At 41.4% G+C, this 16,591-nt stretch overlaps 1 long non-coding RNA gene across 1 annotated transcript; it reads left to right on the plus strand.

Annotated features, from left to right (window-relative positions):
- The first annotated feature begins 10,253 nt into the window (after positions 1-10,253).
- Positions 10,254-10,907, plus strand: LOC143536105 (uncharacterized). The gene is made up of 3 exons (XR_013135828.1): positions 10,254-10,528; positions 10,677-10,733; positions 10,824-10,907. It is a non-coding gene; the product is annotated as an uncharacterized LOC143536105 (long non-coding RNA).
- Positions 10,908-16,591: the final 5,684 nt, after the last annotated feature.

A 16,591-nucleotide genomic window follows, 5' to 3' on the forward strand; every position in this document is an offset into this window, starting at 1 on the left:
GAAGAAGGAGTGAGCAAGCCGGGAATACTCCCGCCCAAAGCCGGGAAAACTCCCGCCCAAATGAGCCAGTCCGTACGATACTGGAGGATCTTTTGTACTGTACCTGACGAGGTATGGACAAAAGATCTGACCAAAGCTGCGACAGCTCACTGACAACAGTACAACGAGCAGCATGCTCTATTACTTAATGTCACTATCAGCCGCTGCCTACTCACCAACCTGTCGTAGCACGTGCATAGCCTGCAGTTGGTGGAAAAGGAATAGTACACAGCCGGCCTGGTCACTATCAGCCGCTGCCTACCCACCAACCACCAGCATGGCATGTGCGTAGCCCACAGTTGGCAGAACAGGAATACTATTCAGCCGGCTGTACCTTCTTGGAAACCTACCTTCGGCTATAAATACTCCAACACCTTGGAATGGTATGGACACATTATCTTATCATCTCATTATCTTATCTTCTCTAGCAATCTCTTAATATACACTTATATTCAAGAGCAATCTAGTCTGATTCTCACGCCGGAGGGTGGTCACAAGGAGGTACCCCCCCTTCTCAGTGACGAGCTCACGGTGTCTGTTTTGCAGGTCATCAGAAGAACCATCTTTGCCGGAGCTAACCCCTCGTGGGAAACATCTACTTAACCCCCAGATTATCCGTAATCTGCCCAGGGTCGATTAGTGTTTCTTCATTGGCGCCATCCGTGCATAAAAGCTAGAACTTGAATCTTTTTCAGTTTTTTTTTCAAAACTTCTGGAAAGATGGTTAACGTTACTCCGGTCCCAAGGCCAGGGAGTAACCAAGAAACCCCGGTAACCACAACCCCAGCTACTGGGGGGAACACCGGCGAATACACACATTTTACGAACACTACCCTGGTTACCCAAGCCGGGGCAAGTTCAGTAAATTTTACGAACACTACCCTGGTCACTCGAGCCGGGGCAAGTGCAGTAAACAATCATCCCCTGGGATTCATTGATACCTAGGCGGAAAGACGACAGCCGAGGTTCCCCCAACAAACACTTGATCAAGTTAAAGCGTGGGCGGAAGCACGTCAGAAAGAATTCCAAGCTGAGTTGGACGAACGCTTACGTTCACTCCAACAGGCTGACGAATTCAGAAGCACTCGACAACAGCTCAACATGAGCAATGACTGCGAGTACTTGGACGATGATTCGGAAGAATCCGACACCGACGTAAACTCTTGCCATAGGGCGAAAGGGAAGCGTAAGGAAACGGACTTCCAACCAAGAAGGAATTTTGGAGAAACCTTCAAACCAAAAAACGCGGGTGGAAACCCACGTGACTTCTCTAAAACCTTCAGACCAACCGCTGCAAATGCGGGAACCTCCAAGTTTGCAAGGGACATTGCAGAAGCAATCGCCCCAAGAAGTGCCAAACAGATGTCCAACATCGGCACTTATGATGGTATATCCGACCCAGACGATCATTTGAACAGATTCATAGTGGGGGCAACCGTCAGCAACTGGACGGAACCCACGTGGTGTTATATGTTCCAGATGACGCTGGTTGGAGCAGCCAGAGCGTGGTTCGACCGTCTACCGGTCCACCACATCTACGATTGGGCAGACTTCCAACAGAAGTTCAGCCAACACTTCAGTCAACAAAGAAAGTACACTGAAGAGCAATGGACAATCCTCAACTGCATCCGAGAGGAAGATGAGTCTTTACTTGACTTCATCACGCGCTTCAATTCAAAGAAGCTAAGTCTGGGCAGTATTAGCGAAGATCTTGTTTGCGCTGCTTTCATCTAGGGCGCGAAAGACCCAGAGCTCATCCGAACCTTAACGGGTAAAGATGGCATGCCATCCACATGGGATGCCATCATGACAGCAGCTAAACGCTTCGCGGAAACGGAAAAGCAACTGGGTAGAGATCTTCCCTAGAGCACAAATCTCTACACCCAGAAAACAAGAGAAAACAATGTCCTTACCGCCCGACTAAACAAAAAGAGGAAGTTAGGTATTTGGCAGTCAAGGGTAAACTTTGACACCTCATCCGGCTCGCACCCTCGGTTAGGCGGAAAGGATAACATGCGGTCGTCGAACCGGAACTCCAGATGGACGCCACTCACCAAAAGCGTCACCGAAATATTTGACACCGAGAGGCTCCCATGGCCAAAGGCTCCAATAATCCGAGAGCGTCACAACGCTGATCAGAGCAAATTCTGTGACTTCCACAGGACAAGAGGCCACACCACCGACGAATGCGTAGACTTGAAGGACATCGTCGAAGCATTTGTCAGAGATGAGACGCTCACGCACCTCGTGGCGTAATGAACGCTGAGCAGGCTAATGCGTGTAGAACCCCAGTTGGGGAAAAGACGGACGAAACTGCAGCTACAATGTTGGAGACTACATACTGCGTAAACAACGAGATTCCGAACCAAGTGCATATCGGCTCGATGGCACTCCCATCCAAACAACATGGACGGGAGCTCAATTACACAGTCTGCATGTAGATCAATTCCAGACTTGTAAAAGAAAAGGCCCAGAGCCACTTCTAATGGAAATGATTCTCCTTATCACATTGACGCTGATAATCTTACATTTATACTTATGAACTTTCCACACTGATATGCCGGTCTTCACCGCATACATAAGTGGGGAAGTAAGTCGTTGCGTGTGGAAGGCGGCAAAACCCGCATAAACACAAAAAACGGCCAACCTTCACGCAGGTCAGTTATAAGTAAAGTTGGGTCATCCCACTAAATGAAAGTGCCGGTCCTACCCGCACAAATCATGATATAGGAAACCGAACTAACCTATTGACAACCGCGCGTCGAACGGTTAATTTTTTCAAAACACTGATATGCCGGTCTTCACCGCATACATAAGTGGGGAAGTAAGTCGTTGCGTGTGGAAGGCGGCAAAACCCGCATAAACACAAAAAACGGCCAACCTTCACTCATGTCAGTTATTGGTAAAGTTGGGTCATCCCACTAAATGAAAGTGCCGGTCCTACCCGCACAAATCATGATAGAGGAAACCGAGCTAACCTACTGACAACCGCGCGTCGAACGGTTAATTTATTCAAAACACTGATATGCCGGTATTCACCGCATAAATAAGTGTGAAAAGTCGTTGCGTGTGGACGACGGCAAAACCTGCATAAACACAAAAAACGGCAAACCTTCACGCAGGTCAGTTATAGGTGAAGATCGGTCATCCTACTAAATGAAAGTGACGGTCCTACCCGCACAATCATGATAGAGGAAACTGAACACTAACCTATTGACAACCGCGCGTCGAACGGTTAACTTGTTCAAAACACTTGAAAATTTGCTAAGTTAAAGTATGCACGAGCGAATCATATATGGTTTATGCGGCAAAACAAGTGCCAAATTAAGCTATAATATGCATGAGCAAGTCATAACATCTATAAAGCAAGTCATCCAGTGAAAGTGGCGGTCCTACCCGCACAAAGATTTATACATTCCATAAAAATTCAAGTATTACAAGAATGGCCGGGTATCTATCCGCCTACAAGAGTGTAAATCTATACAAAAACAAACCTATCCTAACAGTGGGAAGGGATCTAAAGGTTCAAGCTTCAGGACCACTCCCTCCAAACCCACTTGTACCCGCACCATCAGTTGGCTGTGGCGATTCAAGGAAGGTCTTGAGAATGGTTAGCCCATCAGCAGCAGCAGCAACTTCGTTCACCTTCTCCACCACCGGGTGCGGGAAGGCAGCATACTGGTTCACTGCTTGGTCATACGCAGCTTCAGTATCTACATCATATAGAGGGAAGTTGGAAGGCGGGATGCCCTTCTCAACAAACCCTAGACCAAGCAAGAAGCCAGCCTTTTCTCCATCCTCATGAGAAGCGTTGAGGGCTGCGCTCATGGCATCGTCGTAAGATGTGTCCGTGAAGACCCGATGCACAACCTACAAAACAAAAAAACCAAGTATCAAAACCTTTTCTAAGTACAAAGAAAAGCGTAAAGACGTTATGAAGCTAAGCTTACCTGCGACAACGCTTCTCGAAGAAGCCATTCCATGGTAACCAGAGCCTCCTTGAGGGCAGCTTGAGCTTGGTTACGGGCGCGTTCGGCTTCACTTTTGTTAAGGTTGGCAAGCAACACTTCCTTAGCATCAGCCTCTTCAACGCCCTTTAGCTTACGCTCAGTATGGTCAAGCATACCCCTCTGGTCCAAGATCTCTTGAAGCTTTTTGGCGTCTTCCATGGCCAAGGCGTCATGAGCCTGCTGGAGCCTCTCTAGTTTGGCTTTGAGCTCCTCATTCTCGGCGCGCAGAGGCTCCGCAACAGCTTCAGCCTTGGTGGCCCTCTCGGTTGCGTTCCGCGCAGTTTCCTTAGCCAACCGAAGCTGTTCGTTAACAGCTTGGGTAGCCTTGGAACGGGCCTCGAGACGGGCCTGAACTTCAACCTCAAGGGCCTTGAAGGCCTTCTCCTTCTCCGCAGCAACGGCGGAGAGTCTCCTGTTCTCCTCCCGGATAGCCCGCGCCTGAGCCACTTCTTGGATACGAGCCGCCTTTAACTTGTCGTTTTCACGACAAAGCAGCTCGACGCGCGGCTGCATCCGGGCAAGGAGAATTCGAAGCTCGTTTGTCAGCCTACCCTCCTGGTAGCTTGACATAGCTTCCCCCAGCGCCTCACTTGGGGCGGCGTGTCGCGCCCACTCGACGCAGTCCACAGCCGTCCGAAGGGTTGTTCCTCGGCGGATGTTCCAACGTGGAACATACACTTCATTGGAATCCGACACTGCAAAAAACAAAAAGCAGTTAGGAAAAGATGATAGAAAACAAAAATATATATAAAAAGGCCAAAATAACCCTACGCACCTGTAGGGTCGACAGTAGGCCGGTAGCTGCCAAACCCATCACCCGAACCTAACGGATATCCATCCAAGAGGTCAGGCAGATGGGAAGGAGGCAGAGATTGGCTAGACGCCCCAACCCTAAACATACCTGCTGAACCGGCCGGGGGCGAGGTAGTCGCCGGTGCCGGAGGCACGGTCGAAGCCGCTGAGGTAGAGACCATCGGAGGTGAACTCACAACCGTGGCCGCCGCTGCGGAAGAACCCGCAGAAAAACTCACCGCTGGCTCAGTGAAGGACACCGTGAATATGGCACTGAAAGCGGGCGGAGATGACGTTACAGTTGGAACAATTGCCTCAACAGGATGAGCAACTGAACCAATACTGCAAACAGGCGCAGCCGCCTGGGTCGTCGCCTCGGGTAGGTTGACCAAACCTACCGTCATGGGTCCAGAACTGCTCCTTCCCGCATCACTTTGGAATGCAGTTGCATCCACGCCTGCATGAAGACAAAATAGTTAAATATAATGGCGGAAGGATATGCAGTTAAAGTAAATGAAAATTATACTTACGAGTTCTCTTCAGCTTGAAGGTTCTGATAGGCGAGGACGAACCCGATGGAGCCGGCCTCTTCACGCCGCTCACCGTCGTCATCCTGGGCTGCTCAGAGGTGACAGCTGTCTCAACCTCTGGAACAGTGGTCTTACCACCACCAGGGTTCCCCTCCGCCTCCTCGCTCTTGGTCTCCAAGTCAGACCGGTTAACCTGATCGGCGGAGGCAACCTTCGCCTTGCCCTTCCCGCCAGCAGCCTTCTTCCTCCTCGCGAAGAAAGGACCATCTGAGGATTCCTCATCAGAAGATGACAAGATTAGAGGAATTCCAGCAGAGGTTTGAGCATGGAGAGGGCGGGGGTTAAAGAGTTCCTTACCTGGCCGCGTGGCACTCAAAATCTCATGGCCCGGCGGGTAGACCTCCATAAACCGATCCGCCGTTTGCTCCAAGATGGGCAACTCGTTCTCATCAAGAGCACGGGTACCCATCCGAGCGGGACCACCAGCTTCCCGCGGATGCAGGAGCGATTGTAGGTCGTTTCCCTCTGAAAACAAAAGAAAAACAGTTAGAAGAAAACTTTAAATCAGCAAAGAAGATGAAGCATACCGTAAGGGATAGAGTTCAAACCGTATTCAAGGACGATGGGAACCTGTGGCGCCTCCGCCCCAGCATCCTTCCACACCCGGCTCATACCGAGCATCACCATCCCGGACTCCGCAAAGCGGTAAACCGGAGACTGGACCCGGGAAATCTTGGAGAACCATTCCGCCTCCTGGTAGTTGGAGGCGTGAAGGTTCGGGAGAGCTCTCCCGTTCTTGAACGTCATTGCTATGGGGACGACGCGAGCGGAGATATAGAAGAACTCCCGCTTCCAAGACCGAAGACTGCGCTCGGTAGCGCAGATCTTCAAACCCTTGATCCGAGTGACCAAGGTATACCACCCCTGGATGCGCCTCCAGGAATAGAAGGTCATCAGGCGGTCGACATGGGGCTCCACGCCCAGAATGAGGCACACCCATTCAAAATGGCGAACCTTAGCGATCGCCATCGGGTGCACCTCCGTCAGATGTACACCGTGTCTCTCCAGAACACGGTATACAAACTTCGTCAATGGGAACCTGAGATTCCCATAGATGAAGAATGCAGCATACACCCCTATTTTGCCCTTGGGGGCATCGTACACCGTCTGGTATGGCTCAGGAAACTCAGGCTCGAAAGGCTCGAGCATGAACTTCCTGACGATGTACTGATACTGGTCGACGGGAAGAGCACACTGGCACTCGCCAGCAGTACTCTTATCGTCCCTATCAGAAGTGGACGTCGGGTTCTCGGAATACACGTCCGACTCTTCAGCAGTAACTTCAAGATCATGAGAAGACATGTTGTGGAGGATGTAAAGAAGAACGATTTCCGGAGAATGCTCGACAGAAAAGTTAGAGTATTCGCCGGAAATCGTTTAGAAGAAGAAGAGAGGTGAAACTATGAGTTGAGATGCATCCTCTCCTCCCTTTATATACTCATCGCAATGAATGCGATGAATTTAATGCGGAAGAGAGAGGAAAACGCAGGTGCAATGAAACTATGACACGTGGAATATGCAAGCTGGCAACAACTGTTGACAGGACGAGTGCCGTAAACTTCGCGGCCACGCGCCCGAAAACTTGCGCCCACGCGCCTGAAAAAGCGTCTGGAATGACCATATACTGTCACGTCGCCATAACTTCATGCACGTCCTGAAACTGTCAGAAGAAACCGTCGGACGACGTTTCAACAGTTTGGACTGTTCTTATCCTTTCACCAACTCTTCAAATTTCAAAAAGATTCAAAAAAGATTTAAAAGTAAGCGGGACTATACCCCTTACCTTGGCAACCAAGTAACTATAAGACAGGTGCGAGTACAGTGTTAAGGCAAAACCCTTCACATACTTAGCACCTGCAGGGAATTGAAGCCAAGAATACCTCGGCAACCAAGTAACTATAAGACGGGTGCGGGTACAGTGTCAAGGCAAAACCCTTCACATACTTAGCACCCGCAGGGAATTGAAGCCAGGAATACATTGGAAGTAAAGTAACTATAAGACGAGTGCGGGTACAGTGTCAAGGCGAAACCCTTCACATACCTAGCACTCCGCAGGGAATTGAAACCAAGAAGGATCTTCTGGGCCATGATTGCGGAAACGGGAATAACATCCCCGCATAGCGGGAACGTCGAGAACTAGATTGTTTGAAGCTCCAAGATGGAATTGGTTGTTTAACATAATTGATCACTATGTTCAAAACTACCAAAACCTCAGGGAGAATCTACACAAGTGGAACTCAACGCTCCTGACTTGCGAGGAGGTTACAGACCTACCCGCATCATACCCAAAGATCAAGCAGAAAAGTCGGGAATTTCTGCACGTGACATTAGGACTTCCGCGTGAAGAATCCCCATGGAAAACTTTAAAACTAAACCCTTTTCAAAACCCTTTGCCTAAGTCCAAAAGTTCACCTCACTTATTAACAATTCATGAGAAGAACATTGAATTGGGGGGACTTGAAGAGGTAGGTCCCAGCAGAGCCCAGTTGGACCCGCAAGACTCACCTCAAAGAGGGACGTCTGCGCAGTTGAACCCGCAAGACTCACCTTCAACAGGGACGTCTGCGCAAAGGCTAAACTCGCAATTCACCTTGAAGAGAGACGTCTGCGCAGAAACCAACTGGATCCGCAGGACCCACCATGCTCAGAGACGTGACGTCCTTACGCGCAGTACGCAAGCTGTTCCCGTAGGAAAAGCCTCCCAATGGTCGACGTACTCCACCTGTTCCCGCAGCAACGGATACTAGCCATCAGGGAAGGCTACCCGCGCAGCAAGGCTACACGCACAAGGCACTTAACTCTTAAATAATTCAGTAATGTCACCTGAAGAAGGAGTGAGCAAGCCGGGAATACTCCCGCCCAAAGCCGGGAAAACTCCCGCCCAAATGAGCCAGTCCGTACGATACTGGCGGATCTTTTGTACTGTACCTGACGAGGTAAGGACAAAAGATCTGACCAAAGCTGCGACAGCTCACTGACAACAGTACAACGAGCAGCATGCTCTATTACTTAATGTCACTATCAGCCGCTGCCTACTCACCAACCTGTCGTAGCACGTGCATAGCCTGCAGTTGGTGGAAAAGGAATAGTACACAGCCGGCCTGGTCACTATCAGCCGCTGCCTACCCACCAACCACCAGCATGGCATGTGCGTAGCCCACAGTTGGCAGAACAGGAATACTATTCAGCCGGCTGTACCTTCTTGGAAACCTACCTTCGGCTATAAATACTCCAATACCTTGGAATGGTATGGACACATTATCTTATCATCTCATTATCTTATCTTCTCTAGCAATCTCTTAATATACACTTATATTCAAGAGCAATCTAGTCTGATTCTCACGCCGGAGGGTGGTCACAAGGAGGTACCCCCCCTTCTCAGTGACGAGCTCACGGTGTCTGTTTTGCAGGTCATCAGAAGAACCATCTTTGCCGGACCTAACCCCTCGTGGGAAACATCTACTTAACCCCCAGATTATCCGTAATCTGCCCAGGGTCGATTAGTGTTTCTTCAGTTATGTACTTACCTGTTTTGCTTCTTGCTAGCCATCTAACAATACAATTAAAGCAATAAGCTTTAAGTTCATATCCCCCATTCCTATTGGTTGATTCTCATACTTTCCATGTATATCAATGGCTTCTCTAATTTTTAAGTTAATAAAATAAATCAATAATATATTAAAATAATCATCAATGCTATTAAAGTATTATCTTTCCTCTTTCCTTTAATCTTTAAGTTTTCATTTTGAATATTCTAATTAATGTAATATTTTAAAATCGTAGCTATAGTTTTTATATACGAAATATTCAAAATTTCATTTTGAATATTTTATTATTTTTGGTTGATTTCATTCATCACCTTTGTTAATTTTTTAGATAATATATAATATAGATATTATTTGATATTTCATCGATAGACGAGATTACGTATTTTTAATATAGAGATTACGGATAATATATATATATATATATATATATATATATATATATAATATAGAGAGATTACCGATTTAAAATATTAAAATTTTGTTAAAATATTATATTTATTTAAATTTATCAAATTCATAAAGTTGTAAAGGTTTGTACCATTTATATTAAATTTAGGAAAGGATGACCCATTTGATTAAGGAAATGGTTTAATTACGAAATTTGTAAATTTGAATTAATTATTGTATATTCTTTGAATGTAATTAATTTGTAAATTTGAATTAATTATTTTATAAATTATGGTGTAAATTTGAATGTAAATTTGAATTAATTAACAATCATTAAGTTTTACTATAATTACGGATGTTGACCCATTGACCCTTTGACTTAATTACGGTCATTAAGTTTTAACAATTATAATACAAATCCATTGGCTTATTATTGTTTAACAATAACAATTGAGTTACAAATCAATTTTTGACCAATTGACTTATTATTGTAAACATTGACTTATAATAACGATTTAAAATAAAATTTACTAATTTTGTTACATATATATAACAAAATTAGTAAATTTTATTTTCACACCTCATATGAATTACATCTAACTACACTATTAAAACAATTGAGTTTGTGTACACTTGGCAATTTTTTTAATGGATCTACTCTATTATTTCTATATATAATAACCGCTTCTATGATTTTATTAACAATTAAATAATTTAAAAATAAATTAAATCTATCTATAGAGTTTCTTTGTATTAAAATAATTCAAAAGAAAAAATAAACACAATGTAAAACTTATCCAAAAAATTTTCTCTTTACAAAACTTCCTATTCACTCTTCATCCGTTACCACCATGTGCTCTCTCAAAATTCATTCACCCATTCAATCTCTCCCCTGCATAACGTATTCATAATCACCGCATTCAATTAGCCTTCGTTCGTTACCATCCTCCGCCTTAGGTATCCCATTCATGAGCTGACCATCACAGTATCTCGATTTCCCCCAGGCTTTTCTTTAACTTTTTTTTTATTATGTTTATGATTTTATAGTTTTAAATTGGATTGTGTTAGGGTATGATTGACTGAAATCCATAAATGTTAAAGCTTTTGATAGTTTATCTGTTGCCGACATGTAGCCCGACCACGTCTAGGGTTCAGACTTCAGGTGAGTGATTTGGTACATTTGTTGTTTTAATCGTTCCCCAATTTAGTTGTTTTGATCGGATTGAATTTGTAATCTCACTGCTTCTAATTATTTAATTTTGGTATTGTAACTTTGGTGATTCTATTGAAATTAACTTGTGTTTTCATAGGGTTTCAAGATCATCTCCATGACGATGAAAGATGCAGAGTAATCTCGTGGTAAACTGGTAATGAATAATTGTATTTGTCAAATAATGCCATTACATTCATGTCTCAAAACAATACTTTGATTAAAATGTTATTTTAACTTTTAACAGACAATACCAGGATTAAATTCCGGGTCGAAGTTGTTGATGGTGATGATGAATCATACGACCTCCAAGCCGAGTAATTTGTGTATATGCTTATCAGTTAGTTAGAAATCTGTTTAGTACGTTATATATCTGTTTAGTTATAAATATGTTTTTTTTTTCTTTACAAGTTACCTAATTCATGTAGAATGTGGCCAATTCTTTTGTAGTTCAGTGATGCTCCTATTGAAATTTTCAATTTTTCTCTTACAGTCTGAAACTTACAGATGGCTTTCTATCGATTATGACCTTAATGAGTTTGGGTAATTACGGGTCTAGGTCAATATAAGTTCTGGGCAGAATGTTCTCGGGTCAAAACGGGTCGTTCTAAAAAACATCAATTTGGTTCGGGTCAATTGTGGTTCTTAGTAACATGAGTTTTGATCAAAGAAGGTCGTTTCAAAAAGGAAAAACAGTTTGGTTCAGGGCTGTTCAGCCAATATAGATTCTGAACAAAATGGGTTCGGGTCAAAACTGATCATTTTAACGCAAAACATCATTTTGGTTTGGTTTAACTTATGTGCTGCCTAAGCATTTAACTTCTGCCCTGACTATCCAAATTCAATTCGGATCAGATTCAGATTAAATCCTAATAATCCGAATATAACCTAATAATCTTAAACCGAATAGCAATTTTTTTCTAATTTTTTTTCCTATCATTATTTATTAATAAGCAGGATTTTTGTTATTTATTTACAGTTTTCAGTTTTTTTGTTGTATATTGTATTTATGATCGGTCATATGTGATAGGGCTAATGATGCATACACCATACTGCCATAGGCACTATGAGAGTTCATATAATCTCATTGAAGAGGTAGGAACTCAGATTTTTTTTCTTAGACATTTTAAAGCTCGAATGGTTTATTTTGCGTTTGTTTGTCCGCTTGAATTATGTTTGGTTATGTAGGGACACTTTATATGGCTGAGGTTCAAGAGGCGGATGAAACGTCTCTCAAACTACTCACTCAAACAAGGTTGACCAAAACCAGCTGGCTCATTATGCGTAGCGTGTTTAGTTCATGGACTTTTTATTTAATTTGACCCTCAATTTCAAACGGTTAAGTAATACAAAAATTAGTTCACAATGAATTCTTCTTACGATCTCCTTTGTTTATGTGTTTTATTTCTATCAAAATTTTGTGTACACAAGCTTAGATTTAGTGCAACTATACATGAGTCTTTTTATTTTTGGGCCAAAGGCGAAATTTTTTTTGCCTCTATAAGAAAGATAAAGAACAAAGAAATAATGTAGCTTGGAAAATGAGAGTTTGCAAACACAATATAGAGCAAAAAGGAATGGCTTAAATATTAAGGTGGTATGACGATTTGGCACAACTAAAAAGGATGTATCTTGATGCGTCAAAAAATGAGTTATGTGACAAAATATAGGTTCCCATTTAAATTTCATTGCTAACGGGTCACTATTCATTTAAACCTGGTGTAACCGTGTCACACCCCAACCTACGGCGGAAATGTCGAGACGGACTGATTGCTCACAGCTTTTTAAAGTTACTATCATGCAACATTAAAAGTTTTAATATATATTTAATAATTTCAAACAATTATTCATATACATCAAATTTATAAATAAACAATTACATTTAACATCTAAAATTAAGTTCTTGTATCTTTTCTCTAACATGCATCCTAAGTTGCTTCAAACAATCTTGATAATCACGTCACGCGATAACCTGCATATGCGTTGAAAATAATAGTTTGTCAACACAAGGTTGAGTGAGCAACACACCAGTTTAAATGTACATATAGTATATAACAAAAATATGTAGTTGCAACAAGTCATATGAGAATAACAAATTAACCAAATGAGGAAGTATAACTGAAATGTCGAGAAGTACAAAGGCTAACGACTGGCGTATGATCATACTAGACTGAGAATATGTTGGATCTCTCCGAATGCGAAAGCATACAAAGCAAATAAGCACATAAACAAGTAAGGAATAAGTTTTTAACACATAAGACAAAGTTGCAGTTTTTGAGTATAAGTATGTATAAGAAATATTATTTACGCATATGTCCCCAAAACATTGAAAGCGGTAAAATAGGGGAATGTGGTACTCACCTTAGCAATAAGCAAGAGATAAACGAATAGGTAAGAAAGCGATAAGTCAGGCTCTTCGGGATTTACCGACGAGAATCCTAATTACAGTAATTAAGAAAATAAATGTGGATTGTATAACAAAGCTAAAACTAGATGGGGGTTTGGGATTCGATGATCGGCTGCGTTCTTGTGAAAGTTAATTATGACTTAGATTTATTATAAATTTTATTGCTTTTATCTACAACGATTTATCATAAGTAATATTATTTTAATTATACAAAATTACGTAAAAATACTTAAGTATTATTTATAGAGCTTTGGACAACTTATATAAAAAGATTTCAATCTAAAAATATGTTAAATGTATTTATATATATATATATATATATATTATTTATAAAGATTTTTTTTAAATGGATATTGTAAATATTAGAGAACAAATAATAATATCTATATAAATTATAATCTTTATATAAAATATTTGTAAATATATATATATATATTTTAGATTCAACCTATTTTAAATATTAAAACCTTTATAAATTTTAGTAAACTACATATATACATATATGCATGTATATACATATATACACACACGCACGTATATACGGTTCTTAACCGAGATTCGGAAAAAGACTAATAATTGTGTCGACTTAACAATATAAATTAATTATTTATGAGTTGTTAACATTTATAATATAATTTACTTGATTAATAAACTAGTTTAAAATGGTTAAATATAAAAAACAAACAAACATAAAAAAAACGAAGGCTGGGGGGTTCGAACCTGCGACACCCCAGTGGTCTGAACCAACAACGCCACACCCTAGCCATGTGAGCTAGGGTGTTAGTTGATTATAAACTGAAACGAATTCTCTTTAAACAGAACCAGTCTTGAACCAAGAACGCTATAAACCCTAGAATCGTTAATCAGCTTAATTAGTTGTTGATTGATAAATTAATTATAGGGTTATCGATGAGTGATGCACGAAGATCAAAACTATATATGTAATTACCTCTAACAACGATCAGAAGTGGATTAACGAGCTAGAACAGGACCGGCGGGTGGTGAGGTGATGAACCGCGCATAAAGAGACTGCTATAATCAAATTAAAGTTGGGGGAATTGTAGGTGACGGCTAGAGGATTGGATGTGCATATTTAATTGTATCAAAATATCTCTTTTATAAAGAATTGAAATTGGGTTTATAATCGGTTTGGTTATTAAGATAACGAATCAAATTGATATAATTGGAATACTAGTAACGTCGGTTAGGACGAGAATATCATAAACTAAATATTTACAAGATCAATTATCAATATAACGCGAAAATTGTGGTCCAAGACTTAACAAATTGGTAATCGGATTTGACAAACGGATAATAATTTGGGTTTGGGTCTTGATAACCCGTTTAAGGTATATGGGTTATAACAAAATTTCAGTTTAGTCCTTAGGGTTTAAGGTGGAAACAAAATGAGATAAAATTTTATAGTTTGGGCTAAAAATGTCAAAACAATAAAGATATATTTATAAATAAATAAATAATAAGTTAATAATAATATATTAATATTTAAACAAATTTAAACTTGATAAACTATAAGGCCCCGTTACCGATAGCCCTACTTTGGTGTTGGATTTACTCATAAACACAGTTCTAAATCAGAGTTAATTAAAACATTCGCGGAACATTAAAACTTCAACCATAATATGTTACATAACATTCAAATCTTGTCTTATAAAACATTCATAGTCACTTAAGACAAAACATAGTATTTAAAACATCACAACATTTCTTCGAGATGCCAATCTCTTCGATTCCATGCCATGTGTCTTCAATCATGCTAGCTGCCTCAACCTATTTGCCTGCATGCATACTAAAAGTCAGCTACGCTGAGTGAGTTCTAGTTAATCACATAACTTACTTTACATACACATACACGTGCCCGTAGGTACGCATTACATACTTAACCTGTCCATCAATCTTTCATACACATACATATTTAACCTTACGTTATAAAGAGCATTCGCCCTACATACCTCGGATATTATTAGGGTCCGGTACCCTCCATCCTCGGATATTATTAGGGTCCGGTGCCCTCCATCCTCAGATATTATTAGGGTCCGGTACCCTTCATCCTCGGATATTATTAGGGTCCGGTACCCTTTCTTCCATACCTTTTTAACATACTTTTCTATATACATAATCATAAGTTTCATACATACATCATTCATTCTTCATCTTACAACATACATATAACATCAACCATTTCCTGGCAATACATGCAATTCCGAAGATCGTTCATGTATCGACAAGAAACCATTCATACATTTCACATAAAACATATATGGCATACACTTATCACTTAGGATAAGTGTATTAACTAATCACATCGAGTATGCACACAGCCCCGAAAACATAACAAGGAATGGGGCTAGAAACTCACCTGAAGTCGGTTACGTTCACCGTTAATAGTTATTCCTTTCTTCAGTTGGGCACGGCTAACTGTATAACAATTACTCGTATCAATTATCTATCACTAGCCATATCACGTTTCTATTCTAATTATAACCCCCAACGGACGGGGGTCCGGGGGCAGCGCCCCTGGCAGCGGGGTCTAGGGGCAGCAGCCCCTAGCAGGGTCCAAGGGGCAGAGCCCCTGGCTGGGATCGAGCTGTGACGGGTGGTCAATGGGACAACCCTTAAGTGATTTAAAGTCGTTATAATCATGTTTTGAATTGGTTTATTTTGTGGAATTAGTTGACTATGGTTACTCATATAATTGCAGGTAGGAGAAGACAGAGGATGTAATTACGAGAACGTGGGCGAAAACGGAGTTGAAACGAGAAAGTTATGACGAAAACAAGGTGGCTTTGTTAAAAGCCACCGTAGCTTACGGTAGCCACCGTAAGCTACGGTGGGACCTGATGAAAATGACACCGTGTGGCAGTTTTAAGCCACCGTAAACTTTTTAGAAGCCACCGTAGCTTACGGTGGGACTGACGCTGAAACTTGTAACAACCTTATAAACTCGTTTTAGGGTTGGCTTTTGACATCCCAATCATTATCTTTCATCTAAGGACGACCTAAGGGAGATTTGGAGGTGCCATAGCTTAATTTTGAGTGTGGTAATCATTAGAAACTCTATTTTGATTCGTATTCAAACTATAATCGAAGGGATAACGAACCGAATCATGCTCGGCTAAACTCCTTCGTGTTTTCCCTCGGATTGTAAGGTTTATTATGTTTGTTTGGTTGATTGTTTACACAATTTCTGAGATAATATTTGATCTTTTTGATTTCGTTATTATGGTGTTTGTGTATTGGTTGATAGATTGTTAGTTTATTGATTTTGTGTTCTAAACCGTCAGTTCTTGGTTTTATAAGTAATCGAGATTAATCGGGAGGGATTTAGGGTTGGATAAACTAATTGGTTTTTGAGTGAGCACCTTGCGTTGTATAATCCAAGTACTTGATCCTCAATTATCGCAATCGTTTACATAAACACGAACTTTGTCTATTGTTCATCTCAGTTAAACATCAACTGTAACAATCATGGAAACCTGCAACCGAGAGAAGACATATTTTCTCATATTGATTAAAACTTGTTTATGTGCTTTAGTTCTTTTTGTTTAAAAACCAAACAACCAAATCTTTGAATTTATTTCTGCACTTAG

This window comes from Bidens hawaiensis, unplaced genomic scaffold (genome assembly GCF_021521415.1).
Source record: "Bidens hawaiensis isolate Kalapana, Puna unplaced genomic scaffold, B.hawaiensis_p1.1 tig00010738_1, whole genome shotgun sequence".
NCBI classification, from domain to species: domain Eukaryota; kingdom Viridiplantae; phylum Streptophyta; class Magnoliopsida; order Asterales; family Asteraceae; genus Bidens; species Bidens hawaiensis.